Source organism: Ptychodera flava (assembly GCF_041260155.1).
Source record: "Ptychodera flava strain L36383 chromosome 23 unlocalized genomic scaffold, AS_Pfla_20210202 Scaffold_23__1_contigs__length_28996876_pilon, whole genome shotgun sequence".
Lineage (NCBI taxonomy): Eukaryota > Metazoa > Hemichordata > Enteropneusta > Ptychoderidae > Ptychodera > Ptychodera flava.
This window is the reverse complement of record NW_027248277.1, coordinates 11540706-11558298: the sequence shown is the minus strand read 5'-3', so window position 1 is coordinate 11558298 and position 17593 is coordinate 11540706. Positions and strand designations below refer to the sequence as shown.

Genomic DNA, 17593 nt, shown 5'->3' with positions numbered 1-17593 from the left:
TGCTCGAGTTTTCATATGATATACACACTTAAAGCTTCATACTGCAATTTACTTACTGAGAAAGCATTTTTTAATCAAGTCAATCTTTTGAAGGTGAATTCATCAAGCTTGATGAGTATGGATATTCAATTTGAACAATCTCAATCAATTATAGTTTAAAGTACTTTTCACACAGCAATATAAAACGAGGTGCACGAAGTCAGAAGCACGTTAAGTTTACAATATGACCTGTCTGTTGATCGCATCGATGTCCCATTTTGTTTTACTATGGGATGTTTTCACACTCGGTGTGTGAGATTACATGGCTCACAGCGTTTAAAGAGAGGTCAGACAACGGGCAGCCAGTGTCACTCAGTCATTTTCTTTGTTCATTTCCTGTCGCTGAGACTTACGACAGCTTTCCCAGAGAGCTAGAGAGAGAGAGAGAGAGCTAGAGAGAGAGTGAGAGAGAGAGAGAGACAGACGACAGACAGACAGAGAGACAGAGAGACAGAGACAGAGAGACAGAGACAGACAGACAGACAGACAGACAGACAGACAGACAGACAGAGACAGAGAGTCACAGAGAGAGAGGCAGTAGACTACCTGGCAAACTCTCCTTTATATTTTCAAAATGCAATCTAGGATTTTTAATCGTGGATCGTTTCGTCACAGATGAAAGGGTGGGGTAGCCATTTTTACAAAATCATATCTTTCATGTATTTTTTCCTCTTGAAACCCTTACCAAGTTATATAATTTGATATTTCATTAACACTGATTCATTTTTAATACGCCTTGCCTTGATCTCCTTCCTTATCAGTCCCTTTGGCTTTGTTCTAGTTCTCATCTCATAATCTGTCAGCTAGCTTGCAAGTCAATGATTCGGTCTGTTAGTGTCTGTAAAACTGGTGAACCGAGAAGTAGTCTTTTATGACACTTCAGTTACCCGTGTTCTAGTTGTATTAAAGAAAATATCACTCTTGCGTGAACGAGGCCTTGAACAAGGCCGCAGGGATAAATAACTATTGAAAACACGTGTCTTTGGTCTTTCCATTGAGACCAGTTTGGTCGCAGAGAATAATTTGAATAATCATTCATGTCTTGAAGCGTGCACACGTCACCGGGTGTTTGCAGCGTGCATTTTGATTAGCGTATACGGATTTGGTGGTACTTTAACACACTTCTCTGCGACGATTTTGAAATTTAGTAATGAGACATGGCTGTTGTGTGACTGTTCTTAAGAGTGAATCTTTATGTTAGGCGATACACAACTTGTATAAACTGAAGCGATACAAAACACAATACGTGTTAAGCTTCCTGGATATTATCTTAACAAATTCTTCCTGATTATGGAATCGTCGTAGACAACTGCAGCCTAGAGGAATGAAAGGATTTATGCAGACAAAATCTGCCTCAGTAATCGGTGAGTAAATTTTACATTGTGTATGATACTGACCGGTTCCACAGGTGGTGGCATATCAGTGACCCTGATTCATTGTATTGTATGTGCCAGTCACACAGTAAGCGAGCTACCCACAATTCTCCATAATCTGTACACACGGAGATCACTCACTGAACTGAAGCAAATTTCTTCTGTACACAGAACAACTCGGTCCATATTTCAAATTCTGGCAACATAGTTCTGATAATCATACTTTTCTGAGAAGATCAACCCTTTTCCACGGAGGAGATAGCAATTTTGTAATTTTGTCGACATAGATTTTGACAGCCATACACAATATTTTCAAGGAAACTAAGGGATGAAGTTGCATCTGTGTTGGCAAAAGAAAGGGCATTGATTTTTTTTAATGTTCGCAACAAAGGAAATTTGCATGTCTGACAGGTGGTATGATGAGACCGTCTTAGTTGCTGATAACTTTATCTTGACAAGTGTGCATTTTTAGCATCTTCAAACATCGACTTCTCATTCAATTTACTCTTGACTTTTAAACATAATCAATAACTTTGGAACAAAATTTTAACAAATAATCCTGAACTTAAATTATAAGTTTAAAATTGTTAAGGAACTGATACGATTGAAAAAGCCTTTAGCAAAAAATGTCTGAGTGAACAAATCAAGGGGAATTGTGGGTAGCCTCACTTACTGTGAGGAACTATTGACCGTAATCTTCCAATCTTCCAATTACCCCTTGTTTACTGTGTGTGAAATATATGTTCGGATAATCGATGAAATAAGTGATGAAACCACTCGTATGTTGTAAAAGGTTAGCCACGATATAGACTATTTCACTTTATAATGATTGTCATTCAGATACACATGACAACTTTTCCGCACACAGATGTTAGGTACGGGTGATTTGGGCAAATCGGCCATACCCACCAAGTCTATAAAATTCATGAGTTACTTTCTTGTTTACGCACACAACACTTAGAATCGATTGGAAATATGGGTAATGGTTATTACATCAGATTGATAACCCCATGCGTGGGCAGTGAAGTAATATACTCTTTGTAAGACAGCTACAATTCCGAATAGGGCAAGACAAATTTGTTTGTTTTACAAATTTCTCTACAAACACAACACTAACGTTCATCAAAGAGGAAAAACAATGCAGACCTAGCAAAGCCGTGTGTTACGACAGTCGCAACACAGTGACCATACAGCATGGAGCGTGGAGGTACCAACGTCGCTCCTGGCTCCATGATCGTAGCAAGCGACTGATCACGGTGGAATATGAGAACTTTTTTTTTTTACCTCCATGGACTAACGTACGTGTGACCGAAAACAAAACCAAAGAGATTGCTACTTGTATTTACTTCGAGTAGTTTTCTACCACGGTACCAACCAATGTGCAATGGTCAGCTATTAGCCCTACGGCCGGTATGAGTCAAGAGTACTCGGCTATGACTACGCTGAAGCCCTAGTATGGCCATCCTCCGCAAAGCGGACGGGCGCACGTGTAGACGCCAGAGTAATAGCCAAGGCCTTTCTTTTATTGTACATGTAGTTCTTGTTCCTGAACGGTGATTTATGTTCGTGCACTATGTTTCCCACCATTGTGATGGAGGGTAACATAGTGAACGGAACATGTACACAAAGGTCCACACAGCATCGTGTCTAACCCTTTCTATGTCATCTATCTGGAAAGAACCTTGGAAAAGGTAATAAAACGTGGGATAGTTGTATTTATGAGATAAACAGTGAGAATAGGAAGATTAAGAGGGGAGTAACAGGTTCATCTTGTTCAGTTCCTGTGGGGGAAGTTGGAATGCAACAAGTGTCCAAATATTATTACGTGTTAAGCGTTTTCTCCGGTAGAGTTAGGGTTTTTCTGGTTGATGAACCATAACTGACCTACCGAACATTGTATAGATTTCAGGAATACGTACTAAGAACACACGAATTGTAAACACCTATTGCCTGGTCATGAGAGCTATAGCGCCCGTCTATTACCCCGAGGGGCCGTGTGTTACCAGAAACACATCGGTTTTCCCCGAGGCCGTAGGCCGAGGGGTATAGCGCTGTCCACATGGAACCCTTCTCCACTTCGGCCTTCAAGGTTCTCACTTGAATATTTGCTACTACCACCAAGATCTGCACCTGCGGCGGCTTCATAAGACATTGTAAATCGAGATTTAAGGCGCGGTTATTGCTACAATGGTCAGAATGGTAATGCTATTATTCAGCTGAGGTCTACGAAATATACTAGATAGCAGGATTCTCACTGATGACTCATAACATTCCTCACTTTTGTATGCTTCAGCAAATGTTGGCTAGGTTCATGACATTTCAGTTTCTAGTGCCCTAAAGGGAAAATCTCCTAAAATAACCCCACATCTACGCATGTGAGATGGTGAAACAACGTCACCGTCTTTGAATTGATGCTATTGTCTGTTTCAGTCTAATACTAAATCACCATTCATGTTTTTAAGAGTTCTTCCGGAAATTTGCTGCGTGCATTTTGATTGGCGTTGTAGTGCTTCGTTGTATTATATTTTTGCACACGTCTTCGATGGACAATTTTCAAATCTTGTAACATTAAGGACGGTAGTACCATGTTGTGTGGCAATACATTTTTACTGCAGTCATACACAATCAGAATACATTGAAGCGCTATACAAAAAGATATATGTATCATAATGAATACTACCATTGCAAACTTGGAATAGAAGAGACCTTGGTTGACAAGGACAGATGCAGACAAACGACGACTTGGCTAATTGGTTAGTGAAATTTCTTCGCCGTAATATGAAGATAGATTCAAATGGTCTAATCATACGCCAAAACAACATATGTAATGTGTAATTATTTTACACGAATTAATATCTATTTATGCATTAAACTTTACTCGGTGAAAGTATTTATTGCGATTAAATCACCAAACTTTGTACCGCGTGCTTGCTTGTTTTTCTTTTGATCAACTTCTTGTGTTGGTGTTCTAAAATTTGGCGCTACAGTTTACATAAAGGTATTACGCGACTCGAAAGTGAATGACTTAGGCTAGGCTAGAGTGTACTTGTCAAGAAAACATATATCTATCGTGTTTGTGTCTTTTCTTTCTGAATTACCGGTAACTGCAATAATCCTGTATTTTGAAGACATTTTTGATTGCTTCACTGTTAAGTAAAAAACAGGCTAGCCAATTCCGAAACATGTCTTTATTTTGCATGAGTCGATGTGTTTTTTTCTACACATTCCTCTTCGAGAGTTTTGCAGCGTGCATTCTCATCAGTGTTTCACTGTTACCTTTGCACATATCTTCGCTTGACGATTTTGAAATCTAGTTATGAGACTTGACGGCTGTTTGTTGTTGTGTGACAGCTCAGGCGAGTAATTATTTTACTCTAGTCACAAACAATGTGAATTATGGAGCCATGTGAGCACGATATGTGGTTTGCTTTCTGGATAATTCTTGTAAAATCGGAAATGAAAAGACCTTGGATGACCATTTACAGTACCGTTGCTGAGATTGCAGTGTGATACAAAAGCTGTCAAAAAGAAGTTATTTTTTTCCTAAGTTTCTATTTACACGTTTTCCATCATTGCCTCTTTCTTGTCTGTGATGATGGCAATTTTAATTTATCTGCACGGTATGTATTTCAATACATAGCTGTATCATCAACAAATTTTCTGTAATGAATCATTATAGTATTTCTCTACCTTCGCTACACATCACCGTCTGTGTCTGACCTGATCTGCTAGCTTACGACAGATATGCAAGATATAATTAAGCAATAATGGTTAATCTGAATATTAGTTCCATTTCATTTCAATTCTAATGATGCATAATCTGATACATAGAACCGATATCTTGCTTCGTGCAAACTAACGCAAAAATGTGCAACAGCCCTTTGACAGTTCCACACCGAGTTCAAAATCACCTTGCTGTTGAAAAAAGAAGACATTGTGCTACACGACACTTTTTTTGCTGGGGTCTAAAAAAAGTACTCCACTTGTAAAAAATCACTCCTGTGCGACCATGGGAGGATCCTCGCCTGAGGGAAACATAAATTTATCTGAAACCCTTAAAAGACATCAGTCGGACTTTAAATGGAGACAATCAAGCGCCGCAGGCCAATGTCAATAGCTACATTTTTGTCGAGATGCACCCAATATGTTTAAGCAGGCATTGTGTTGCCCGTGGGAAAGCTCTTTAACATACCTTCCCTCACCGAACTGAAAAAATAGTACTGCAAAATTGTGCAGTCACTTAACAAGGCAGAAGGATGATTCTTCACATACACTGTACTAGACATAATCAGTAGAAATTTAAGCGCCGTGTATACAGGATACTGTACTTGATCCTATGTTCATAAACTCTAATTGAATAAGAGATCTTCGTTGACATTTTACCACTCTAAGGACAAATAGGACTGTGACAGCAAAAAAAAAACTTTGGCTTCCTAAATTTGAGGAAAGTTTACACAGTACACCATGTTGTCCTGTTTTTGTAATTTTTTGGCGGACTGAAGCGGATCAACAAAATTGTCCCGAGTTTATCGCTGGTGTATCGCTAAAGCGATTCATTCAGGCGTTCGGTGATTTGCATATAAACGCACACCTTCATTAAATTTTGGACATGGGACATTGCTCTTAATTGCCAACCTTCAACCCTGCACGCAGGTTAGACAAAGTATAGCTAGGGGCTGCCTACACGTCAGTCCCTAGGGATGGGTAGGTGTTTTGTTGTATTGCTAATAAAGATGTATTCTACCAACCTTGACATATTTTGTCAACATGCTGCATTATCTGTAGAATTGGATCGCCTAATGCGCCAAGGCAAGCAGGGGTAAATTACCAATCTGTGGACGCTGTCAGCAGATTATCACCGGATTAACTTTGAAAAAGTCAACAACGAACGCGACTGCAAGGTATGACAGAAGACCTTGCTGGTGCGTTTAGAAAGGCCTCATGCCAAAAAAGTAACTGGCAGCCATATCACAGAAACCTACCCACAGTCGCTTGTATTTCCGTACACTGCGTACGCGAGTAGACCTGGAGGTATCTGCTCGCGTACGTCATGTACGGTAATACAAGCGCCCATGGACGTGCCATGCAGCTTCTCAAAAAAATATGATACACGTGCGACCTAAGGCTGCGTTCACAAATAACGATGGGGGGGGGGGGGCTTGAGGAACGCAATTGAAATCTAATTTTTTTCAGACCCCCCGTCAATATCCCCAAACAATTTCAAATGCCCCGCCTCTATGTGATCACATTTTTCAGGTCCCCCACCTGAACTATTTGTAAACGATGTACACGCCGAAAAAATAAACATCTATTGCGCCGTTCCGCTCGCAGGTGTTCAACACTACCTGTTAGTAGCAGTTTGTAAAGTAATATTCCTAAGGCAAGTTCTTAAATTGATTCATTTTTAAAGGCATCGGTGAACTTTTTGGATTTATCGGTCTAAGCCAACTTGAGTTAATCCAACTCTGGCCAGGTCATTTGCTCCTGCCGAAGAGCACACAAAATGACGATCATGAGAGAGTATGCAAATTGTGAATTCTGGCTAATTGCCATATTGTAAAAAAATTGAGCACGGTGACGTACCAACAAATTTGTTTCATAAGTACAGGATATATATGAATTAGATGCTACTCAAAATTGACAATACTTCCAGGTAAAATACTCCATCAGGTAAATGTTTTAATCTCTGGAATTTTGGGTGTAATAATGGCAAATTTAGTCAACTATTTTTTCATTTAGTCTTTAGTATTCAAAGTTTTACTTTTGTATTATCTTATGAGAAGAAAGTGAAAAGTAGCAAATCACTGAAGCATGTTGGGGGACCCCATCGTTTTCCTTTGATACTTGATTATTCTCATATGCCAGAATTAAAAAATTTCCAATAATTTTTAAGTCTCTTTGTCTTCCATGTGTATCTGGCAAGATCTTGTGTACAAGTATGTTTCACTTTCATGAGCGTCATTTGACCAAACTCTTTCTTCAACTATAGTACATTAGGGTCAGAGCTATCTCTGTCACTGCTGAGATATGCATTGGCAGTGACACTGCAGTAGCAGGTGGTACTTGATTGTAACACAACCCGTTGGGAGTAGCTGTATTAACTTTTGTAATTTGGCAATATTTTTTGATGTTATGTGCATTAATTTGTTCTCTGTTTCTGTGCCGCTTATACTGTTATCGCCCGTATTTATTTTGTAATTTTATGTGTAATTTTAGTGTACATTTTTGGTGTTGAGGCATGGCACAGTGTTGATACGGTAACTCTCCCTTTTGAGTTTGTGTTGGCCTTTAAAAAGGCCGTTTGGTATTGCGATCCTTGTTTGGCCCATGCTGTATCCAGTTATGTACGTTGTTCACAACGTTTACTGTTGCTGGAATGTTGTGTGGTTTCTTGTCGATTCATTGTACGGCCTAGGATCTTGTCTTGCTCATCTTCGCTCACTACAGTCACATGAGGTCTACTCCGCTCCGCGTCTATGCGCCCAATAGACGTGTGCACATATGTCCGTCTTCTTCTCAGGCACATGTACACACGTCCATGGCAGAGCGGAACAGACCACCGGTGACCGTGCACTCACCTATGTTCAGGACGTCTTCCATCTCCAGTGCAGGTCTTTTACTGTTAGTCTTCGTGTAGTCATATGTTCTATTCGTTGTTGTAGGGAGACTGGGGCTACCGTTGGTGTCTCTTAACATAAAATACTAACCGTTATGTATTTGTTATCTTGTTTGTATTGAGGGTGTTCTTTGCTCTTGTTTCCGCCTTCATGTTGATTGTTAGTTCTTTCTAGTCGCATTTTATTGGCTGTTAACTGAGCTCTGTAATTGGCTGTTCTTTGTTTATTCTGATCATTGTATTTTTGTGATTTCAGAATCTTGTGTTTTAGCTTAGCATTATTGGGTTTTGATGTGCAGAAATTGATGTTTGTATTTTCTGTGGATCGAGCTGTGTATTGCCTAATCATACATGATTGTTGGGACAGTTAGTGTTACGCTTCAAATATATATGACGATGGTCGTGTTCGTATTGTGTTTACTAGATTGAGAGAAAGATATATGTGATCGTCAACTGTTTAATGTTATGCGTTTCTGTCAAAATGCAGGAATTGTTTCTGTGTTTATAAGTTGTCTGTTGTAATCTTTGTATGAAGTTGGTGGTTGACGAGTTATTTTTGACGCTTCCTTATTAGTGTGTAGAATTTCATTCATCTTCCTTTATCTAACGGTTTGATTGGTATCTCACCGTTTTCTGATAGTGTTCTTGATCACATGCCTTGGACATAGACTGTATTTTATCCTGTGTTTTGGAAGGTGAAATTCAGATGAATTTGAGGCTGCTATGTGTATTGATTTTCATTTTGGTTTGTGCTCTTGTAATGCGACATTTTTGTTGACGTAATATGTTTATTTTGTTCTCTATTTCTGTGCCCTCTTATGATGTTTACCCCTTCTATTAATTTTGTAATTTTATGTGTAATTTTAGTGAACCTTTTTTAGTGTCGAGGCATGGCACAGTATTGATATGGTAACTCTCCCTTTTGAATATGTGTTGGCAGTGTTCAGCTTGCTATCACAGCCTGTGTATGTGTACCATGCATTTGTCATACTGACAACTGACTGTCAGTCTGGATTCTAATTGTAAATTATCACCTAATACCGATTTATAAGGCTTTGTTGACAAACTGAAAATTGTGTGTTTGAGCATGGTGTAGGGAGACAGCAAGAAAGTGTAGTTGATAAATTGCATAGAAATATTGCAAAAATCATAAACAGTTGCAGCTTCTGCCTGTTACTATGCACAAGTTTGGTTTCTTACAACAAATCACACATGATTAGATTTAAGAGATAAAAGTAATGAAATGTGGCAAAATGGTTCTAGATTTTTAAATTATTACTAATATTACAACAATTGGATGGCATAAAAACGGTATTCATTTTTCATTGAATTACCTACAAAAACTTGGAATTGGAAAATGTAAAACAAAAAGGGAACCAAACATATTTTCAACTCCCCCTACAGGTAGAGCAAAATTTTCGAGTCCCCCCTCTACCACCCCCAACTTTTTCGAATTCACCCCCCCCCCCCCCCGAATTCCTCCTACCCCCTAACCATTTTTTGTGAACGCAGCCTAACGCATGATTGGACAACAGGTCTGAGTCATCTGGCTTCATTTCAGCAGAGGCAGCATGGTGTGTGTATGAGCAATTTCCCCTCGGCGCGTAACACAAAGTGCTTTGACCTTTTACACTGACCCAGAAATGCGGAGCGAGTGACGTCATGTCGAGGTTGAAAGAGCGCATTCCCATATTACAAGACAGAGACAAATGAAATTGTGTTGTTTGTATACTTTAATATATAATGCAGCAACTCAGCTAGAAACAAAATGCCTCACCGCAAATTAACTTTTTTCGACCAAAAAATACGTTGACCTTCCACATTCTGACGCCGACCTTTGAAATAAGCTGTCCTAAACGATAGAAGAAAATATGTATAGTCTAATAACAGTCGCCGTAAAAACAAGTTCCTTGAACAATATGTAGACTTGCATGATATTTGAACTTTGAACAACCATTTTTTGATTCATAAATCGAGCGAAGAAAATTGCACGCAGAAACGTGTTGAATGGCGTTAGTTCAAGTTTTTGTCATGTGACCATGTTTATAGAATCGGGTCACATGACATCGCTTGCGTTCCGGCTGAATTAAATCATTTTCATTGTGTGTCACCTTGACTGCAGTCTTGTATACATTACTTTTCAATATACTCCATATTCACTCGCTCACATCCAAGTCTTCTTTAGCTTTTACTTCGGTATCTTTGATGGCATTCCGATTTATTAAAGACGGGTACATTGACATAGGGTGGTGATAATATGTCCAAATCTTGATATGTTTCTGATACCTGGTAAGTGAAAGTACATTACTTGGTGAAACCGAACTTTCTGTCGATGTTACGGAGCAAATTCAAATATCCCTGACTTTTTTAGATATATTCTACCAAAGAGGGGTTCATATATCTGGTTATTGTCGGCAAATAAAATTGAATGACCATAATTCCAGTATCACAACAATAAGTCCATCTACATATAACCGGCAACATTTCAAAAACGAAATTGTTTGTTTTGAGGGTGCAGTTATATCTTCACTGGGTGACTGGCTTAAAAAAAATTGTGAGTTTAAAGTTGACGAAGAATTTACTGGATTTTCAAGCTTATTTACTCTCTAACGTTATGACCGTGCCATGAGTTATTGTAGTACGTAAATAATAAGTCATGTAATCTTTTTTTCGAAGTCGATTGTTTATGAAAAATCGTAATAGGTTAGAGTTCCCCATCATCCATCACATATCGCAATTAGGTTATTTGATCGAAGAGGGGAATAACTACCTCCAAACCGTTTACATCTTGCACTCAGCGAAGAATTACTCAGCATACGACCTGTTTGTGTGGTCTACTACACTCAAAACCAAATCTTCAGCCGTTTGCCATTTGCATATAAATACAAACCCTTGCAAAAAATTAGAGTTAGAGTTCAGGCAAGGGTCATTATTCTTCGTTGCCAACGTTTGACCCTGCTCGCAGACTGTATGGAAGGTATGCATTTAAAGACAACATATAGCTTGTACTCATTTCAGAATTCGAACCCAGTCTTGCATTAGACACTTTTTATTTGAATCAGTCAGCGCGTCTCCGATGCAAAGGTCACGGAAAGACACAATTGCCTGCTAGTCAGCTTCTCTTGCTTGCAGTAATGTCAGTAATAATTCCAGACACGAGTTGATTACGCTACTGCACTCTATTCACTCGGCCCATGCAAGGGGAGTGAATTCTGCTCTCTGGAAAATAAATTCGCAACATGTATATTTGTTCTCGAAAACAGATAATGATAGGTAGGAGACAACAATGTGCTCAATGATTCATGTCTTTTGGAGAGCAAGGGGAAGTTTGTATCATCGATTCAGAGGACAGTTTTGCTATTGCCGTGAAACATACCTCCCGCAGACGATTTAGAAATCTTCTAATAAGGTTTATGGTGTTGTGTGAAAGGCCATGTCCAGGTAGATTGCATGGATATTGCATGTAGACGTCTATTGCTTTGCATATTCTTTGTTTACTTCGATTATTAAGGTGTAGCTGCAGGTTGCAAACCAAGTTTTCAAAGTAATATTTCTCATCTAAGATGGCAAAGAAACCCACTCATATATATTTTCAAAAGCTGAGAATGTAACGTTTAGTATGGTTACAATAGTTTATTCGAAGGATGGAGTTGGTGTATATTTGGCGTAAAAACCCTCAATTTTGGTATTAATGATAAAAATTGATTTAATTCGAAAACTTTACACTATTTTCTCAAATTTAATTTTTCAAACACGATTGGAACTAATTTGGGATCATTGGATTTTCATATTTTGCAAATTTCTCAAAAGTGTTAGGTGCCATATAGCTGAATGTTGCAATATCGCAAATTACTCATGAAAACAAGTGTGTAATATAAAAGGAAAAGCAGATGAGATTACATTTGACGATGAAATTGACATTACTTCACCATCCAATTATCATAATACATATTATGAAGGAAGACTGGACCCTATATTTTAAAATCACAATAGTCGACATAGCCGTACTTATAATATTTGTTACGCTAAGGCAGGAAATTAGATTACCAGTGCCAGGAGAGAATCGGCTCCATTAATGTTGAATAAGGTACTATACCTCTCGAGCAGAAATGATATTATGTTGTTAAATTGTTCTGGCATCACAGGGTGCCTACTGAATAATAAGAACTTTTCAGAGTATTTTTAACTATGTACGTTCCCTTTGGACATGGCTTCTATAACATATTAGAGAGCTTTGATTGACAATGCAAGGTAAGACTTTCAATATACTGTTATGATATAATAGCAATAATTCACACTGAGCGACGGTATACCACTCGATTTTGACCAGTTCACTTCATATATGCACGAGCGATGAACTGGTAAAAATCTCGTGGTAAACTGGTGTGCATTATTACTTACACATGCTGGACGTATATGAAGCCTTTTGCCCAGCGTCAGTCTTCGAAAATACGCCAAACCTTCACGAAACCGCAGTCCCTTTTGAAGGGACTATGACGAAATAATATTTCAGTCAAACTTCAAAAGGACGATACTTTTAGTCGTCCCACACACTGCCTTGCATGCCAATGCTGTTCGAACAGGGTGATTTATATATTATCGATGTAAACGTTACCTTACTGTTGTCGGTCTGTAACTAAGCAACCGTTAAGATAATGCTAACTCTGAAAGTTTCCCATGACACACGTAACCCCAAAAGACTATAAATATCAGAGAACGTCCACCCCAATAAGATAGATGTGTTTACCAAGCATGTTTGTCTTTTGCGAGATGAAGATGCATCCTTTCCGGACAGTAGTTTACAAGGAACAGTTGGTGAGAAAGCACAGAAAGTTCGAATGATGAACGATCAAGTTGTTTCTAGGTAACATTGGGTATATAAAGTCTTAAAAGCCAGTTTTGAGGTTAGTTGTTAACATGGCAATTTGGAATGCAGAGCCGTTGCGTGCATTGTGTCTCGATGTTGTTGCAGGGGGAATGTTCAATCTCATGAGTTGCTTTTTCTTGGGTTGTCACAAAAATCGGGAATATTTGAGTTTGCCGTAGTGTAATGTGATGTACGGTAAATTGTGAATGCTCTGTTCTCTTTCTTTAATTCGTTGAGACCGTGGGCATGTTGAGCCTTATCATATATCAATGCCCCTATGGCTCCGTCCCGATGACGTTTACTGTATTTTTTTTTAATTTGTCGGTCCTGTTACTTAGTTACGATTTAAATAACTCTGCGAGTTTCCCATGACACCTGTATTTGCAGACGACCATAAATTTTAGAGAACATTTACTTGAATAAGGTAGGAGTGTCTACCTTTCTTATCCGTACTTTACAGCCCGTAAAGAAAATTATCTTCGAATAATAGTGAACCAAAATAGATGTTAAACATTCAAAGTTTATATTATCGTCTTTCAGGTTGTTTCTAGGCAACATGGGTAATATTCTTCAGCAATGCTAGTTTGTTTATCCCTAGAGTAGACTCAACGAGCTGAAGAGAACTCGTGAATATCCCTTGATGATTTCAAAATTCAAATTAAACATTTTTCATTTCTAACGAGCTGCTTTAAGGCTAAACTGTGCTAACATAAGGCCTTTGCTAATAAAGGGAAAGCAACTCCACACATCGTTCATATATTAGTGATTTGCGTTTAATGTATAGTAGTGTGTATTTTTTATTTCACTGTCTTGTGTATAGAACCGATTAGGCACGGCGAGACACAGCTGTAATCTGCGTGTCAGTGCAGACTGTACTCCAAGTGGAGAAACTGCGTACGACACTGTGATCCTTTAACACATGTTTCTAAAGTTTGCCACACTTTCTTCATCAGTCGCCTCAAGTTCATGTTTAGTGGATAAAATGTGTGGTATATTGGAAGATTGTATGTATTCCTATATTGTCCCGCTGGAAGTATGTTCTTTTTATTCTGGAAGCCAGGATGTCTAATTTTTTCAGTCGTGTTCAAGGTCGTGTTCATATTGTGTTTAACAGGTTGAGAAATAGATAGATATATGTGGTCGTCAACATGTTTAATGTTGTGCTGTCAAAATGTTGTATTTTTTCTGTGTTATAAGTTGTCAGTTGTAAACTTTGTTTGAAATCATTGGTTGACGAGTTATTTTTGGACGCTTCCTTATTTTGTAATCAGTATTGTATACAATGTCATTCCGCTTCCTTTATCTAACGGTTTGATTGTGATTGGTATCTCACCGTTTTCTGATAGTGTTCTTCATGACATGCCTTCGACATGAGATGTGTTCTATTCTGTGTTTTGGAAGGGGATATTGAGATGAATGCGAGGCAGCTATGTGTATTGATGTTCATTTTGGTTTGTGCTCGTGTAATGCGACATATTTGTTGATGTTATGTGCATTAATTTGTTCCCTGTTTCTGTGCCGGCTTATACTGTTATCGCCCGTATTTATTTTGTAATTTTATGTGTATTTTAGTGTATATTTTTGGTGTTAAGGCATGGCACAGTGTTGACACGGTAACTCTCCCTTTTGAGTTTGTGTTGGCCTTTTAAAAGACCGTTTGCTATTGTGATCCTTGTTTGGCCCGTGCTGTATCCAGTTAAGTAAGTTGTTCACAACGTTTACTGTTGCTGGAATGTTGTGTGGTTTCTTGTCGATTCCTTGTACGGCCTAAGATCTTGTCTTGCTGATGGTCGCTAACTACAGTCACTTGAGGTCTACTCCGCTCCGCCTCTATGCGCCCCATAGGACACTTAGGGTAGGTTACTTCAGCTGTTGCCATGGCATGCAGCTAAGCGTCGCCAATCTTACCGACTTGAGTGTGACTTGGTTACGTTTATAATTGATTGTATACAGTCGGAATATTTCGTTTATACATATACTTTGACTTGCATGTCCCACAGTGTGCCGTGTTATATTAATAATCAATCATGCTAACATGTACACCTATTATGGCTGTAAATCAGTGGCGAAAAGCGCCACCTGTATGTATTTCATGGCGAAATGTAAATGCATTTAGTTTGATCACAGTATTAGGTAATGAGGGGATTATTAACGATGGATTTTCTGGCCATTATTATGGCAATACAGGCCTTGGCATGCTCACCCTCAATTCCTCAACACATGGACCGTGGCTGACCCTTACCTCCATTGTGTCTTGCTTAAAGGAGGGATTGTCACAGTGAAAAGATCGACACCGGTTTTGCCCTGCACAAGAGTACATTGGCACTTGACCGTGTGTACCTACACGAGACGCATAAACAGTGATGCAACGTCACAGTGTAAGATTGGGGCTCCATTTTTGACTTACTGCACTAAGAACGGCACGCATCAAACGGTACTACAGAAGAAAGTGATATGATATTTTTATTATGGTTTTCTTTTTATCCTTGAAATCATATCATACCTGCACTTATTGTGAAGGCACACCTCCGAACCATTAAATACTAGAGCAAGCCAGTTTTCATCTCAGTGAAGTGTGCAGATGCCCAATTTTTAGCTCACGCATTCATGCATGTGAGCTGATGTCGTAGCGATGTCTGTCTGTCTTTCAGTCTGTGTGCTCGATATCTGAAAAACGGCTCATCAGATAAAATCAAATCTGGTACATAGTTTAGAAATGGCAAGAACTGATTAGTTTTTGGTGGGTGTGAGCTGCTTACGTTTTTCTAATTTGCATAATTAATAATTTAAGAAAAAAACAGATATACTTTTAGAACAACTGCACACAATTTCATGAGATTTGCTACAAATGGTGATCACATCAAGATATATCAGCCGTGAAAGTTATTAAGGGGTGACGTGAAACATAATTGCTAATTTGCATATTGAATGAAATTTCCTAATTAGGGATATATATCTGAATTGACATGATCAAAATTGACGAAACTTGGTATGTATATTGAAGATACTATGACTTAACATTATTGAAAGTCATTAAGCATTTTGAGTGAAGCCAATTCCTAATGTGCACATTGAATGAAGATTTCTAATTAGGGATATATATATGAATTGACTTGATCAAAGTTGATGAAACTTGCTACATATATTGAAGTTACTATGATACAACATTCTTGAAAGTCATTAAGCATTTTTACTTCAGCCAATTCCTAATTTGCATATTTAATGAACTTTCCTAATTGGGGATATTTATCTGAATTGACTAGACCAAAGTTGACGAAACTTGCTATGTACATTAGAGATACTATGATACAACATTATTGAAAGTCATTAAACATTTTTACTTCAGCCAATTCCTAATTTTGCATATTTAATGAGATCATTTCTGTCAATTCCTTATTTGCATATTTAATGAACTTTCCTAATTAGGGATATATACTGGGATTTACTTGATCAAAGTTGGCAAAACATGCTATGTACATTGATGATTATACCAGGTTAAAACACTATTGAAAGTCATTTCGCATTTCATATCAGCTTATTTATATTTTGCATATCTAATGAGCCTTCACAGTTTGGCATATGTAGCTTAAAGAACTTGACTAAAGGCAACTATGCTTGCTATATAAAGTGGTGATACAATGACAGCAGTCAAAGAAATTTAGTATTTTTATTTCAGCTAATTACATATTTGTATACATAATGACATTCAGAAATTATCTGTGGTGAATATTGTTCATTACTTTGAATGAAGTTGCAAATATGTGGTAAAGATTCAAATTTACACATAACTGTGATATATAATGAAACACGTGAGCATTTTCAGTTCACATCTGGTTACGTTTGCTAAAGAGTGTCAATCGACCTTGTTCTGCTCTGAATGCATTGAAAACACTCTCCCGAGCATTGCATGAACAATATGCGATATAGTGAAATAGAATTACCGAAAGATTTTACTTCTTGACATTTGGATGTTGCTTATCCTTTGCTTTTTAAAGACTTGAAAATCATTCAGTTATCAGTGGTCAATCTGCATGTATTCCAATGTTATGACTTCAGCGTCGGAGCTACCGGGCTATAATCACGTGATCTCATGCTAGCATTAACAACGGAGGTAACAACGTGAAAGAGAACCCTCTTAAAATAACGCGAATCACTAACAGAGGAATAATTTTGACACGGTTTCATGCTTCAGGAATTCATAAATTCCATCAAATGTTGTTTCAACAAAGTTCGCGATGTTTTGATCGCATTGTTAAGGCAAAAATTGATCTAACCTTTCGCCAAGGTAGATAGGCACACCACGTCATCCACCGCCGTCAATAGGATTCACACTTATGGTGGATTGACCGTGCTTTAATGACCAGTTTAGTAAATACCGCAGTGATGAGCGTTCGTCTCATACTTTGGGCCCTTGCTGCATCATATACTGTGTCCGAATGCATAAAAAATCAAGTAAATCAAAGTCGGAATCAAAAGTCTTTATCTACGACGGAAATCATTCCGTTCGAGGGCCGGCCAAGGTCATTATCACCATTATAACAATTTGGCGTTACTCAGAGACTTTCAATTTTAATTTTTATAGTTATAAACGGCAATAACAACATACGTACAATTGGAGTATTTGAAAATTAATTCTCTAATGCTTGATATGTTTTGCTGGAAGTGTCTGAAGCCTGTTAGACACAATCATAATTATCA

General features: G+C 38.2%; 1 protein-coding gene across 1 annotated transcript in view; it reads left to right on the top strand.

Annotated features, from left to right (window-relative positions):
* Positions 1–1168: 1168 nt before the first annotated feature.
* LOC139124235 (uncharacterized) overlaps positions 1169–17593 on the top strand; it is a 58481-nt gene continuing 42056 nt past the window's right edge. The window contains exon 1 of the mRNA XM_070690366.1: positions 1169–1403. The gene's annotated coding sequence lies outside the window, so the exon portion shown is untranslated. The remainder of the gene's footprint in view (positions 1404–17593) is intronic.